The sequence below is a fragment of the Desmodus rotundus genome, chromosome 12 (assembly GCF_022682495.2).
Source record: "Desmodus rotundus isolate HL8 chromosome 12, HLdesRot8A.1, whole genome shotgun sequence".
Classification (NCBI taxonomy): Eukaryota; Metazoa; Chordata; class Mammalia; order Chiroptera; family Phyllostomidae; genus Desmodus; species Desmodus rotundus.
The window spans coordinates 17,962,029-17,976,890 of NC_071398.1; the positions used below are offsets into that span (position 1 = coordinate 17,962,029).

At 34.8% G+C, this 14,862-nt stretch overlaps 1 long non-coding RNA gene across 1 annotated transcript in view; it reads right to left on the reverse strand.

The window, feature by feature from the left end:
* LOC123479325 (uncharacterized) overlaps positions 1-14,862 on the reverse strand; it is a 92,010-nt gene that overhangs the window by 59,683 nt on the left and 17,465 nt on the right. The window contains exon 2 of the long non-coding RNA XR_006654912.3: positions 5,083-5,158. This is a non-coding gene — a long non-coding RNA (uncharacterized lncRNA). The remainder of the gene's footprint in view (positions 1-5,082; positions 5,159-14,862) is intronic.

Genomic DNA, 14,862 nt, shown 5'->3' on the forward strand with positions numbered 1-14,862 from the left:
ACTCATGATTAAATAAGTACACTTACATTCATACAATTGAATATTTTCCTCTATATTAATAACCTGGGGAAATTGTATATCTATTCCATTGATAAATGAACTATATCTTTTTTGTTTTCTAGCAAATCTCCTTTGTAATGGTCTTTAGTATCAGTTTAAGAAGCCATAGAACAAAATTCATCACATTTTAAAACCCATCTCTTTTCTAAAAAGATTTATTTATTTATTTATTTATTTATTTATTTATTTATTTATTTAGAGGGGAAGGGAGGGAGAAAGTGAGGGAGTGAAACATGGATGTGCAAAAGATACACTGATTGGTTGCCTCTTGTACGCTCCCAACTGGAGACCTAGCCCACAACCCACGTATGGGCTCTGACTGGGAATCAAACCAGTGACCTTTCAGTTTGTAGGCTGGCACTCAACCCACTGAGCCACACCAGCCAGGGCTCTTTTTTGTTATTTAAACAAAAATCTCCTACCTTGGTCACTAGGCTTATTCCCAAATGACTTCTGATTCAAAAATAAAAATATTCTCAATTTAAAAACTTGCAAAGTTAGCATGGGCATGATGTCATATGGACTTTGCAGTATCTGTTGCATCCATGTTTTCCTTTTCATTCCCACAGCTAATGCCCCAGTTCAAGCCCTCACTTCCTCTCCCCAAATCTCTGTCTTTTAACTAACGCCTCTGTGACAATTAATTATACATAGTATTGCCAGAATCATCCTCTCAAAGTGTAGCTCCTTTTTGCCCTCTTGCTTAAAAACTTTCCATTGGCTTCCCAAGAAAGATTCTGTACTCTCTTGCCTTATAACAACACTTGCCATGTGCCTGGCATTGTTATAGGTACATTATATGCATATTATTCTTCACAACAACTCTGTGGGTTAGGTATAAGTACTATATCCCCACTTTACAGAGGAGGAACCAGTTAATATGTTTCAGTACTGAGATTTGCACCCAGAGACTCTGGCTCCAGAGTTCTACCTTCCTGTTTCTCTCCCTACATTATCTGATATTTCACCATTCTCTGACCTAACCAAGTGCTTTTCTGCTTTTGGGTCTTTGCTTACTTCCCCCTCAACCCCACTGACTCTTATGCCTTTTCCTATATTTTCCTATTCACGTCCTTCAAGATCCATCTGAAATGCTACCATTTTCATGAAGCTCACTCACATTCCTCCTCACAGTATACGTCTCTTACAACCATTATAACATTGTGTTTTGTATTATATTAATTTGTACATACATTTCTAAATTATAACTTTTGCAAGACTAGAACCATTTCTTATCCAGGGTCCCCTCCCCCACTTCAGCATTCAGTTATTGTTACTGACACAATGTAGATTGGCAGGCAATTGCTACAATTGAAAATATATGAACTACTGATGAGTGAAATCATAATATTAAAAATATATATATACTATAGGCACTTGGTAAATGTTAACTGATATGAAAAGATGAATATATTCAAAAGACTGTACCATAGCCTCTGAGGGCAATTCCAGAATTGTTTTGGACATTTATGCAATAAATATATAACATCCAAAAAAATCACTTTTAAAATGACAACAGATTTTTATGAACTCATACATCTATTCTTATTTATTGAATACCTACTATATGACAAGCACAAGAAATAAGAAATAACAAAAAATGAAAGTTCCAGTCTCTCTCACACACCCACATGCACACATACATACCCCTCTCATTTTTGAAGGAAGATGTCTCAATAGGAAAAATTGGGAATATTCCTGTGGTATAATTCTCTAAAAATGTACGAACAGGGCAGAGGCCTCCCTTCAGTGGGGATAATCAGGAGGAATCCCCCGCCCCTAAAGTTCTAGAAACAATGAGATATGATTCACACACTCCCGCAGACTTGCAGGGAAAAAGTTTCATGTTTTATATATTTGATGTAATATGTGATGTATATGATGTTTCTGTTAATGTTTATATATATGTTGTAATATGTAGAAGTATGTGATAACTACTATGTATAGAATTTGTGAGAATTTGAGATTCCTGGGTAGAAGATACCACAGTAGTTCCAAGTGTGAACACAGATGATAGCTTTGTCAGCCATCAAAAATACAGCTTTAATATATCTCTTAAAGGGTATGTTGGAAGTTGTGCTATTGCCTAGGTCTCTGTATGATAATATCCTCAAAAGAGAAGTCTAGCTTTTCAAGAATTGCAGATTTTTCTTCTTTATTTCTACAGATGTCTGCTTTTATTTTGAGCCAATCTTCCTCTTATTTGTATTGAATAAACCCAATAAACTGTTCCTTTTCCTTCAGTTTTTGTTTATTTAATTAAGATGATTTTCTACATGATTGATTATAAAGGCCATAATTATACTATCAAATACCTATCAAACTAACAATTTAATGTAAAATGTTAACACTTGGCAGTGTTTAAATCTAAAACAATATAAAAATCCTGTGTGCATAAATAAGGGAAATTTATTCAGGCTATTTATTTCCTCTGGAGTACAAAAGAAAGCTTTGGCTGCTCTTATTATTAATCATTATATACTATTGTAAAGCAGAATAGTTTATAAGCTGTTATAAATAGCAGATGGCTCTGCCAAACCAAGATACTTTTCTGATGAGTTTATAAAGGGCACTAGCTGTTATGAAACCAGGAAAGATATATGACAACAGAAGAACGTAGCATAAGCAAAATATACGCTAGAAGGTAATATCTATAGTTAAAGATATTTGGGGATAACAGAATCGGAGAACTGTGGGTCTGGAAGGGAATTCATTAGAAGTTTCTCTTTCTTTGGCGGAGAACACAGGCAAACACCTATTCCAGATAAATTAAGAATATTTTTTGTTTTTAGCCTCTCTTAGAATTGGAGATGCTGTCATCCACTTGGGCCATCCATGCTGTGTTTATACTACAGTTAAGTCTATTTCTCTTCTTCTGTACTGAATGAAGATGGAAACAAACTGGATACCACCCTTTCTGTAGCAAGGCCCTTTCTCTACTTAAAACAACATTTAACCACTTGTCAGTCTCATTATTCCAGAATAAAAAAGGAAAGTAAAGGGGTTTTTTTAAGGATGTTAGAGGATATGATTTAATATTGACTCACACATAACATTCAAAAAACTTAAGCAAATGAGGGAAGAGGAAAGGAATAATCAAAAATAAGAAAAGGCAAGCCAAACGAGTTAGGAAATAAAGGCTAAAAGGAAAGGATAAAGAAAACAGATCCATGATTCAAATATAAGATTTGCGTTCTTATTACATGCAAGGCCCTGTTCAGAGTGCTTTATAAAGTTGTCCTTGTCATCATCATCATCATCACCATCATTAATCATATCATCACCATATAATCATCACCATCAATATCACATGATGATCATATAATAATCATATATATATATCACCATATAACCATCACCATCTGATCCTCATCATCAATAATCATGGCCATCATCATGTGATCATCATCACCATCATAATCATATAGTCATCACCAGATAATCATCAGCACCAGATAATTATCGTCATCATCATATAATAATCATCATAGTTATATAATCATCATCATATAATCACCATCACCATATAATCATCATCATCATCATCACCTTATAACCATCATAGAATCATTTTCATTATCCTATAATCATCATCATCATATATAATCATCATTAATAATATAATCACTATCATCATCATATAATCATCACCATATAATCATCGTCATCATATAATCATCATTACCATCATAGAATTATCTTTGTTATCCTATAATCATGATATAATCCTCATCATCAATAAACATGATCATCATATAATAATCACCATATAATCATTAATAATCATATAATCATCATCTAATAATCATTACCATCACAGAATCACCTTCATTCTCATGTAATCATCATATAATCCTCATCATCAATAAAAATGATCATCTAATCACCACCATTTAATCATCATATAATCATAAGCATATTTTCATCATCACTATCATATAATAATCATCATATAATATAATCACCAGGTAATCACCATCATCAATAATCATTATCACCATATAATCACCATCATGTAATCATAATCATCATATAATCATCAATCATCACATCATCATATAACTATTATTACCATCAATCATATAGTCATCATCAATAATCACATAACCTTCATCATAAAATAATCATCATCATAGTCATCATTGTCAATAATCATATAATCATCATCATATTAGCTAACTTCACTGAATGTGTACTTTGTGTCAGGCATCATTCTAAATACTTTTCATACACGAACTCATATAATCTTCACAATATCCTAAGGGTAGGATTATTCCCATATTTCAGAAAAGGAACTAAAACATAGGTTCACAATACCTTCATATTCCTGGAGCATTCTATAAGGAACATTATTTCTATTTTACAGATGAGAAAACTGAGTAGTACAGATTAAGTACCATGCCCATAATCAAAATACCCAGCAAGTGACAAGAAGTAGGACTTAAACCAAGAATTTTCTGATTACAAAGTACTTTTTGGCTACATGTTTAACTTGAGAGAAGAAAGAAAATAACAGTAAGCACCAGCACTGAACTCGAGAAGAATGGAAATAACAATAATAAGCACAATAAGAGAGCATCCACATTGTTCAAAGTATTAAATCCTTGTGACAACCCTTATGAAACCAGATATTATTCCTACTCTCATTTCACAAATGAGGAAACTGATGTACATGATCCTAGGTTTTTCAACTGCTAAATGGGGAATTGGGACTCTAACCCACAAAGTCCAGTTTCCAGAGCTATGCTCTTAACCACAACATCATACTGTCTCTTGTTATTTAAATATATAATAGGAGCAATTATTTGGGACACTGAAAAATGAGAATTGTCTCATAGGTAAATATACTCTAGTTCTACTACAGAGCTAATATTTACTGAGCACTTACTAAACACTTCTGGTAGACACTGTGATGTTCCACCCAGATCCCACTTCAGGAATGAAGGACTTACTTCACCAGCTGATGCAAATCCTAAGGGAAGATGGTGTTCCGTTGTCAGCTCTCAGGTAAAAAAAACTTACCTTTGGGGCTGGCTGAGGTCTTTGGTGGGACTGCATTACAGCTCATCTTCCATAGGTGTTGATCCAAGAGCACTCCCTAATAAATAATAAACATCCTGAACGTTACTTTTCACTTTAGAGCCTGCTTCCCTAGAAACCTAACCGGCAATGCTTTACATAATCTCCTTTATCTTTGATTAGGTGTTATTATTATCCTCATACACTCATTTTACAAATGAAGAAACTAAGGCTTAACTTGTCCAAGGTCATAGAGCTGGCAAAGGATGGAAACAGAGTTTGAACTGACATTACTTAATTCTGGAGGCTGCACTTTCAATCTCTGTATGATTTTGTGTAGAGAGAAAGGCTTCAGTAATTGGGACTTATCATTAGTTCAACATGTGTTCAAAATGTAATGCTGAGGGGGTGAAAAGGCACTCTGAGGGACTCTTAGACCTTGAGAAAAAAGAAATCTAACATTTATTTTTAAAGCATAAGTAAGAATAATGATAGTAGTTTGAATGACCTGAAATATAAACCAGGTGGCCTAAAAAGGAAGGCTGGTCAAGAAAATAGTGAAACAATTTTTCCTCTAGTCCTTCTACAATTTATTTCTTGAGAAGAGAAAACTGAGGACAAAGGAAAGTTCCCATAAAATGGAGAAGAAAAAATGTTCAATTATACATTAAATTATCTTACATTCAAAGAGAAAAGGCTTTACTCTGCAATAGGCAATGTTTATCGTCTGATACATCTGTCTAGCATCTTTCCTCATATGAGAGAAGTTGAAAATATGAAATGTCAGCATATGGCCCTTACTAATGAGAAGTTACAGAGTATGATATCTGTCTACAATATCCTAAGAGATATGGGGCAATATCAAAAGATGGGGAAGGGCGAGAAGAGTTGAGATGGCATAGAGCCACAGCTTTTGCCTGAGTTGTGCTATTCAATTACAGATTTTTTCCAATACTGTAAATCTCTAGGTATGATTATCCATCTTAATTTTCTCACTTTTTCTAGAACAGATGAGATTCAAGACATAAATAAATCCCTTGACTCATATATAAGATTAAATTGTGTGGAATCCACTTTCTAAAATTGCACTTCATTTTTGTGAACATGGATAATTTCCTATATTTCTAATGTAGGGAAGAAAAAATTTCAATGAAAGAAATCTAAATATTAAATTTATCCCTTAGTGCTCATATATCCCGGGTGCATTTTTTAAAAATTTCACTTAAAACCCAAAGTAAATCTAAAATATACCCAGAACATAAGAGGGCCTGAAAAACCAAGTTCAGAGAAAATAGGATGCAGTTAGCAAAGATTACATGCATCAGTGAACTGTACTAAATTGAACACTTTTAAATGCCAGAGATTTTCTGTGTGAAACTGGGGGGTTTGAAAGAAAAATCAATACTGTTGGAGAACAGAAACCCTCTTCACACATCTCTAATTAATCATAGCAGAATCTGGTGGATTTCCATATTACAAATAGATCAAACTTCTGAAATTAGTTTTGATCCCAGACTCATTCTGTACATCTTCCAGAAAAAAATCTACTAAAGACAATCAAAGGATTTTTGACCTTGAATGATCCCCAAGATCACTCTTCCGGTTTGCAACCATCCTACATTATGTTTAGTGTCTGTCTAATGTTGCCTATAGCAAATCTCCCTGGAATCACTGTTAAAGAGCTCCATTTATAAGGACAGGCCAAGGATCTTCAAACTGGTTGGCTGCAACTTTAGCTCAAACCTTCATTAGTAAGTGAAACCAGGCACAAAGAGGCACAGGTCGTCAGATCTTTTATTTTTCAATAAATCGAATAAATATTGGCCATATTGTTTATATTAGGACATGAACCCATCTGTAAAGTCATTGCTCAAGTCTAATAATGAAGTAGGTAAAGGGTTTTTGTGTTTTTCTGAATAATCAATACCAAAGCTGCTGATGTAAATTTATTTGAACCCCTGGGAACAATTCTTTGAAGTTCTGGGAAATTTTTAAATATAGTGTACAAATCAATAAGTGGACAAAAACATCTCTGTCAATGTGTTCATTGTTATTTGGAGAGGAAATATATCTTTAAATGCAATCTTTCTCTCACTCCTTCTATAAACCCTTCCCCCAAATCATTTCTTTTACAAAAGAAACTCATGACAGTGAGCAGAACACAAAACATTCTTTTTGGTCATGATTAGAAGTGATGTAGATGTAACCTCTCCAAACAGGTTGACTCCTCAAGCCCCTCAAACAGTCTTCTTCTTTCCACCCTTTTGTAATGCTCTCATAATTTTCCCTTTTCCAATCATTTCACGTCCAGTTTTAGAGCCTGAGCTAACCAGATGATTTGAAGGCATTTTCAAAAGGAATTCGACTGGCCTGGTTTGGTGGTATGTGTTGTTTTGAATGGGATGCATCTATGATATTAAAAATATATTTTTTCATTACTGCCTATTTTCACAGTCCACTAAGCAAAAACACAAAGCAATTTTTTTCCTCCCCCCATTCTCCCTTTCTCCCTTCATTCCCTTTCTTCCCCTGTGGAGTTCAAATTAAAGAAAGGTGAAAATTGAAGCTGTAGTAGGCAAGGCGATTGTAACATGCATATTTGATTTTTATGATGGATCTAAATTGCTGAATAAGGCCATGGAACAAAGGGAGACTGCAGCTTCCTGCCCATCACATGCAGCCAACTGAATGCAGAACAAAAGCTTTGGCCATTAGGGGCTCAGCGGGGAGACACATTATATAAATGACTTTGTCTTTTCTGCCCCCTCCCCCCTACTGGGTGCACTGGACAGAGGTGGGGGTGTGCATGTATTGTGATTTGCCAGTGCAGGAGATAAGAAACCTGGGAGTAGCAATGGGAATAGAAATGTACAGCACATTATGCTCCACAAGGGCCATGCTTTACTCACTGGACCAGCGTGGCTTTCAGTGCTTTGGTCAGAGCGCCACCTAAGACAACCACTCCACTAAGAAACTTGGTGCTTTTTCAGAGTAACCTGTAGCTTTTTATTGTTTCTTTCATCAGGAACAATGATATATGAAGAAAAACACTGGGGAAAAGTATGAAGTCCTCGTATGCCAAGGTAATTGCCAGTCTTGCTTTAAAGAACAAATCGACATACATACAGTTCATTGTGGCACTAGTTGCGTAAGAAACTACTACACTTAATTCCTCCTTCCAGACTCAAGGCTTTTCTTTTGGCAGGAAAAGAGAAATATATATTAATAAAAATCCTAAGCTATCACATAGCTGAGTCAACCTACTTTTAAGAGGCCCCCTGTGGTGGTGACTTGGATAGGAGCTACTGTTTACCCGGCTTAAAACACCGGCGATCCTGCACAAACACATTCAACAATCCTGGCACAGAATTTGTCTTGTAGAAGGATTTTAGTGTCCCTCACAAGGTGAATTATTTTATGACTTCTAGTTATCACTGAATGAGGTAGGGAATAGGAAAAGATTCTCTTTGCAGACTCTAACTTGAAGCATAGAGTGGTTAAATACACTGAAGGTGACAGTGAGTTGGGGGCAGGCTAAGACTGAAACCTGGTCACTAGATGCTCACTGTAGCCCCATCACTATATACTTCCTGTGAGGGAATATTTCTCAATGGGAAGCTTCCATTTCTTATTACAAATTGTACTAAGATGTTCCAACAGTCCTCCAACTCTTTAGTAGAGAAAACAGTCCTACTGTGAACCAAAGTAACAAGAACTGAGAAAATGAATCTCAAAGAGAAACTCAACATACAGGAATATACAGCCTTAAATAAACTGAAATGACTGAATTGTGTAAAGCCATATAAGTGAAATGCCATCAGACAACTGCCATTTGTCACATAACATCATTACTCTGTCTCAAAATGGGCAATTCTTTGAAAATAAGGTAGACTCTTCTGACTAACATGAAAGCTGAAAAGGCTTGAGGGACAGTGTGTTGTCACTGTAGAGTACCTCAGTGTGAACTATAGAGGTCACCAATTTACTTTTTTAATTGTTCTTTTGGGTCAACTTTAAGATGGTTAAATACCATTTTTAGGCCCTGGCCGGGTAGCTAAGTTGGTTACAGCATTGTCCCAATATGCCAAGGTTATGGGTTCAATCCCTGTTGAAGGCATATATGAGAATCAACCAATGAATACATCAGTAAGTGAAACAATAATCTCTCTCTCCCTCCCTCAAAAAACTTAACTCCTTTTTATTGGGGGGGAGGGGGGTCTCTTAATAAAGACTGCTTAATGGATTAAAGATAGTATTGAGATTTATGCTTATCAAGAGGTTTAAGCAATTGGGATGAATTGATGGTTAAGGGGAGTCCATACACCCATATGGCCAGAGGTAAGTGAATGAGAGTCAGTATGGATAAATAAATGGATAGATGAGTATAGTGGAGAAGAGATGCTGTATAGCCCTAACCTCTTTATTCATTTATTTAAGAATCAAATATTCATAAAGGGCCTACTACAATTCCATGTGCTATGGATTCAGTGTGAATAAGACATGGACCCTGCCCTAAATAATAATCTTACGTGTGGTTGGGGGATGCGGTGAAGATGTTAAATAGTTACACAAATACCTACATAGATTAACAAATGACGAGAGAAAGTGCTGTGTTCCATGAGAATGTTAACTAGGATAACCTACCTCATCTGGAAGGGGTTCAGGAATGGCTTTATGAGACATTTAAGCTAAGACAAGAAAGATAAAGTTAAATATGCTCTAACCATCTACATTTCACCTTGCAAGATACATCGAAGATGTCAATTAAAAATGAGAGTCAAGGAAATGATATATATCTTTAGGTTCTTGTTACTTAGCTTAAAAGTAAAACAAAATGCTGATTTGTCCATAAGCCTTATGTAATTCAAATTTAATTACTTCACAGTAAAAGCTAAAGGCCACAAGGGTAGAACTGCACTGTCCAATATGGTAGCCACTAGCCAAGTATGGCTATTTCAATTTCAGTTTTAATTAACCAAAGAAGTGAAAGACTTGTACAATGAAAGCCATAAAACACTGATGAAAGAAATTGAAGACAACATAAATAAAAGGAGAAACATCCTATGTTCATGAATTAGCTACTTAATATTGTTATGATGTCAAGACTACCCACAGAGATCTACAGATTCAATGCAATCCTTATTGGAATTCCAATGACTTTTTTTTGCAGAAACAGAAAAATCTATCCTAAAATTCATATGGAATCTCATGAGACACCAGTAGCCAAAACAATCTTTTAAAAAGAAAATTGAAGAATTCATACTTATGATTTCAAAACTCACTAAAGCTATAGTAATCAGAATAGTGTGGTACAGTCATAAAGATAGACATATCAACCAATGCAGTAACAGAAACAGCTCAGAAATAAAGCCTGTCATATGTGGTTGCTACAGACTGAATTCTGTGTGCCCCAAATTCATTATGTTGAAGCCCTAACTTCCCATGTGACTGTATCAGAGATAAAGCCTTCAAAGAGTAATTTAGGTGAAGTGAGTTCATACAGTGTCTGTGTAAGAAGAAGAAACACTGGAGCTCTCTCTCTTAGCAGTGTGAGTACACAGCAAGAAGTGAGCTCTTTGCAAGCCAGGAAGAGTGCTTTCACTAGAACCCAACCAGGCTAGTACCCTGATCTTAGACTTTCAGCTTCTAGAACTGTAAGAAAATTAACTTCTGGTATTTAAGCTACTCAGTCTATGGTGTTTTGTCATGACATCCCAAGCTCACTGATACAATGGCCAAATGATTTCAACAAGGGGTCCAAGACCATTCAGCAGGGGAAAGAACATTCAGCAAATGGTGTTGCAAAAACTGGATATCTACATGCAAAAAACTGAAGTCAGACCCTTACCTAATACCTCATCTAAAAATTAGCTCAAAATGGATCAAAGACTGAAACATCAGAAATAAAACTATAAAACTCTTACAAGAAATCATAGGTCAAAAGTCTCATGACACAGGATTTGGCAAAGATTTCTTGGATATGATACTAAAGGCACAGGCAATAAAAGCAAAAATAGACAAACTGGACTTCATGAAAATTAAAAACCTTAAGTCATCAAAAGATACTGTTAATATAGTAAAAGTGAACCTACAAATTAGGAGAAAATATTTTAAAACCACAAACCAGTAAGGGATAGACAGAATATATTTATCAGAATATGTAGAGAACTCCTATATTAAGCATAATCATTGTGATATTGGTGTCTAAAAACTCCATTAGCTGAATCATCTGTGTAAGTCTCTTTCTACTGAGTGTTGTTTCTCTTAATTTTATCTCTTGCGGTTTTATCTTTACCTGTGCCTGTTTATTTATTTTGATTGAACACCAATAAGTATACATAAAAAATGTAGAGACATTTGGTGACTTAGGATAATTTTATATTCCTCTATAAAAACTTTACATGTATTTCTGGGAATGGGTAAGGCCATTAGCAAATTTGTGTTATCTAAATTAGATTAACATTTGAAATAATTTGAATCTGGCTTTCAGTCCCTGGTTACACTGCTCTATTTCAGGTTCATCCTTCCTCTTAGATTTAATCAGGTATTACTCTCCTTGAACTCCTGTTTCCCCCATAGGTTTCATCATTCTGAGTATCTCTGTACCGATTTTCAGCCTTTTAGCCATCTTTATTGGAAATGGCAGATACTTGGCTCTACAGAAAATGGGTGACACCTCTAGGGGAAAAACACTTCAAAATGCCAGATTCATCTCTCCTGAATTTCCTCAAAGTTGGTCTCAGGTTTTTCACTATACTGTTTGCATTACAGGCCTCAAACAGATTTTTCTTTCTATTTCTTCCAGCTTTTCCAATTGTTCTCAGTAAGAGGAATGGTCCAAATTACTTAATCTACTATTATTACTAAAAACCAAACTCCATACCTTACTTCTAAAAAGCATATTTACCTGTCAAAGTAAATTTCGACAAACTGGTCTGCAGATGATTTATAAGAAAGTCATATATGACGCTGTTTTAAAATACAAATCCCTGAACTCTCTCCCCAATCAAGCTGAGTCGAAATTGCATTTTGGGGGGGGGGGGTTAAATCATTTTTAAAGTATTTTTTATTGATTATGCTATTACAGTTTTCCAAATTTTTCCCCCTTTTCTCACCTCCGCTCTGCCCCCCAACCCTCCAGCACTCCCTTCCCCCTTAATTCATGTCCATGGGTTGTACATATAAGTTCTTTGAGTCCTCTGTTTCCTATACCATTTTTTAGCAGAATTGCATTTTTAACCAGCATTGCAGTTCACTGAGTACCTATCTAAATATGAAAATAAATAATTGAAGAGATGCCCTTATTTATATAATAATTATTGACCATCTAGTCACAAAGTAACTACTAGTTTACAGAATAATTAATGCAAGTATTTGTCTACTAAAGTAAGTTCCTAGTATGAAAATGTAATTAAAAGGAAAGACAAATATGAAGCAAACTTTGTTTCCAAATGATCTTTCTTAAAAGAATAAGCAAACATACTGCCAATTTTGTACATCAAACATATCTTTCTGAATATTTATTTAAATTTAAACTTGTTTAAAAATGTGATTAGGTCTATATATGTAAAATATGAAAGGGAAAGAACCAAATTAAGAAAATCTCATTTTATTAATAAAATCTAGATGTGTTATAATGTGAAACTATCCAATAACAGAAACCATTTTATCTCTTCTGTACTAATTTGGAATTTTTATTTAGTGAATTATTAGATTCAAGAATTATAAGATCAAGATAAATGGTAAGGGTAAACATTATAGAACATTTTCAAAACTTAGCCAATAAATCTTAGCTAAAATTTCCTAATGGTGAGCTTAAAATTTCATGTTTAGGAAGAAATTAGGTACAATTTTATTTTCTTGCATATAAAACCCCCAGTGGCATGTTAGACAGTTTATATTTCTCCTTCAAATATTAAATGTTTATGGCCAGATCTCACTTAACTTTTGCTTAGCCAAGGCATACATATTAACTTCTACTAAACTTGACTGAGATTTTTGTTTCTTTTAACCCTTTAAAGTCTGGAGATACAGTCATTCATTTACTTTACTAAAATCTTCAAAATGCTCCCTGACTGGTGCAGCTCAGTGGGTTGGGCATCATCTCACAAACCAAAAGGTTGCAGGTTCACTTCCAGGTCAGGGCGCATGCCTAGGTAGCAGGCCAGGACCCCAACTGGGAGAGGCAATCAATCAATGATTCTCTCCCTCTCTTTCTCCTTCCCCTTTCTCTAAAAATAAATCAATAAAATGTTTTAAATAAAAAGAACCGATTTTTTAAAAATCTTCAAAATGCAATAAAATTTTCTTGCATCATTCTACTGGAAGGAATAGAAGGATATAATTATATTCCTTTCAGTTATATGCTAGTTTTCATATGATTATTGCTTTGCCAGGTAAAAATATTTTAATCAATTTTTAAACTTCCCTATTATTTGTTTCTAAGTATTGCTTAGTCATCTTCACAAATGTTCTGCATAGTCTTTGATCTTTTAACCCAGTCCAACTGCAATACTTCCCAGTACTCTATTCATCCTCAAGTAAAAAGGTGACCTTCAATTGTGCTGTCCAATCCTCATGGCATTTTGAGTCACTGACTTAATCTGCCCCTTAAAAACACTGTTTTTGTTCCTGCCCTATAACCAATACTCTTTGTAAAACTTTCTATGAAACATTTTACAAAAACCAAATCCAAACTGTATGTTACTAAGCAAAAACAAAGCCAAGAAGGCAAATCAAGGTTAAAAGAGAACAACCCAACCACTTAGGGAATTTGGAATCATATTGACAGTCAATTCAAGTTTCAAGCCAAGCATATAAATCCCTTTGGCATGAATTGTATGAATTGGCTATTTATTTGATTCTGAATTCTAAATATAATTGTATCGTGCTCTGTTCTCTACACCCATAATACTACTCTCAAGTCCACACACTGAGTTTGATAATAACAATGTGGGTTTTACAAAAAATTGTTTAATTTAACACATGTTTCGAGTTATATACATAATTTTCCTGTACTTTCTGGTGCTCCAGTTCTCAATTTACCCTCCTCAAAATTAAATTCAGGGAATCGGCCCATCAGTTCCTCTCACGCAGACAAGGATTTTATTACCAACCATACCTAAAGGACTGTTTTCACCAAGCTTTCCAGGAAAGGGCTCTACTTGTCCTCATGAAAATGACCTACAGTGTGGAGAGCACTACCGTGTAGAGAACATTAGCAGAGTTCATGACTGGTAATCTCTCCTACTTATGCTATGAGTTGGTGAGAAGACATAATGCTGGGGTGAAGGTAGAGTTCAATAATTCATTTAAATAAGTGAGAAATAATTGATATTTAATTTGGCAATATTTCAAGGCTGAGGGGAAGTTAATTATAATGTATCTGGTTCACACATTTTATGGAAATATTAAGAGAAAAATCTCACAGGAATAATGTTAAAATCATTAAAAGTAAAATGTTGGGAAAAACTTGCCACATTACAAACCCACTGCCAAAGCCATAAAATTTCAGATGTGTCTCACATTTTCTTTCTTAGGCTCCAAAAGAAGCCTGAGGTTTGAAGTAAAGGTTTAGAGGGTTTTCTTTTCTCCTCTCTAAGAGCGGGAAGATAAAGGAGATTGGCAAAAACAGAACTGTCTGTCCTTCCTTCTCTCTATGATGCCACCTCCAACATAAAAAAGTCCAAATGATCATCCAATAATGTCTGAACAAAAAGAATCAAAACAAGTCTGCAAAAATACTTTAGACATTTTAATTACACTTTTTGTTTGCTGCATATT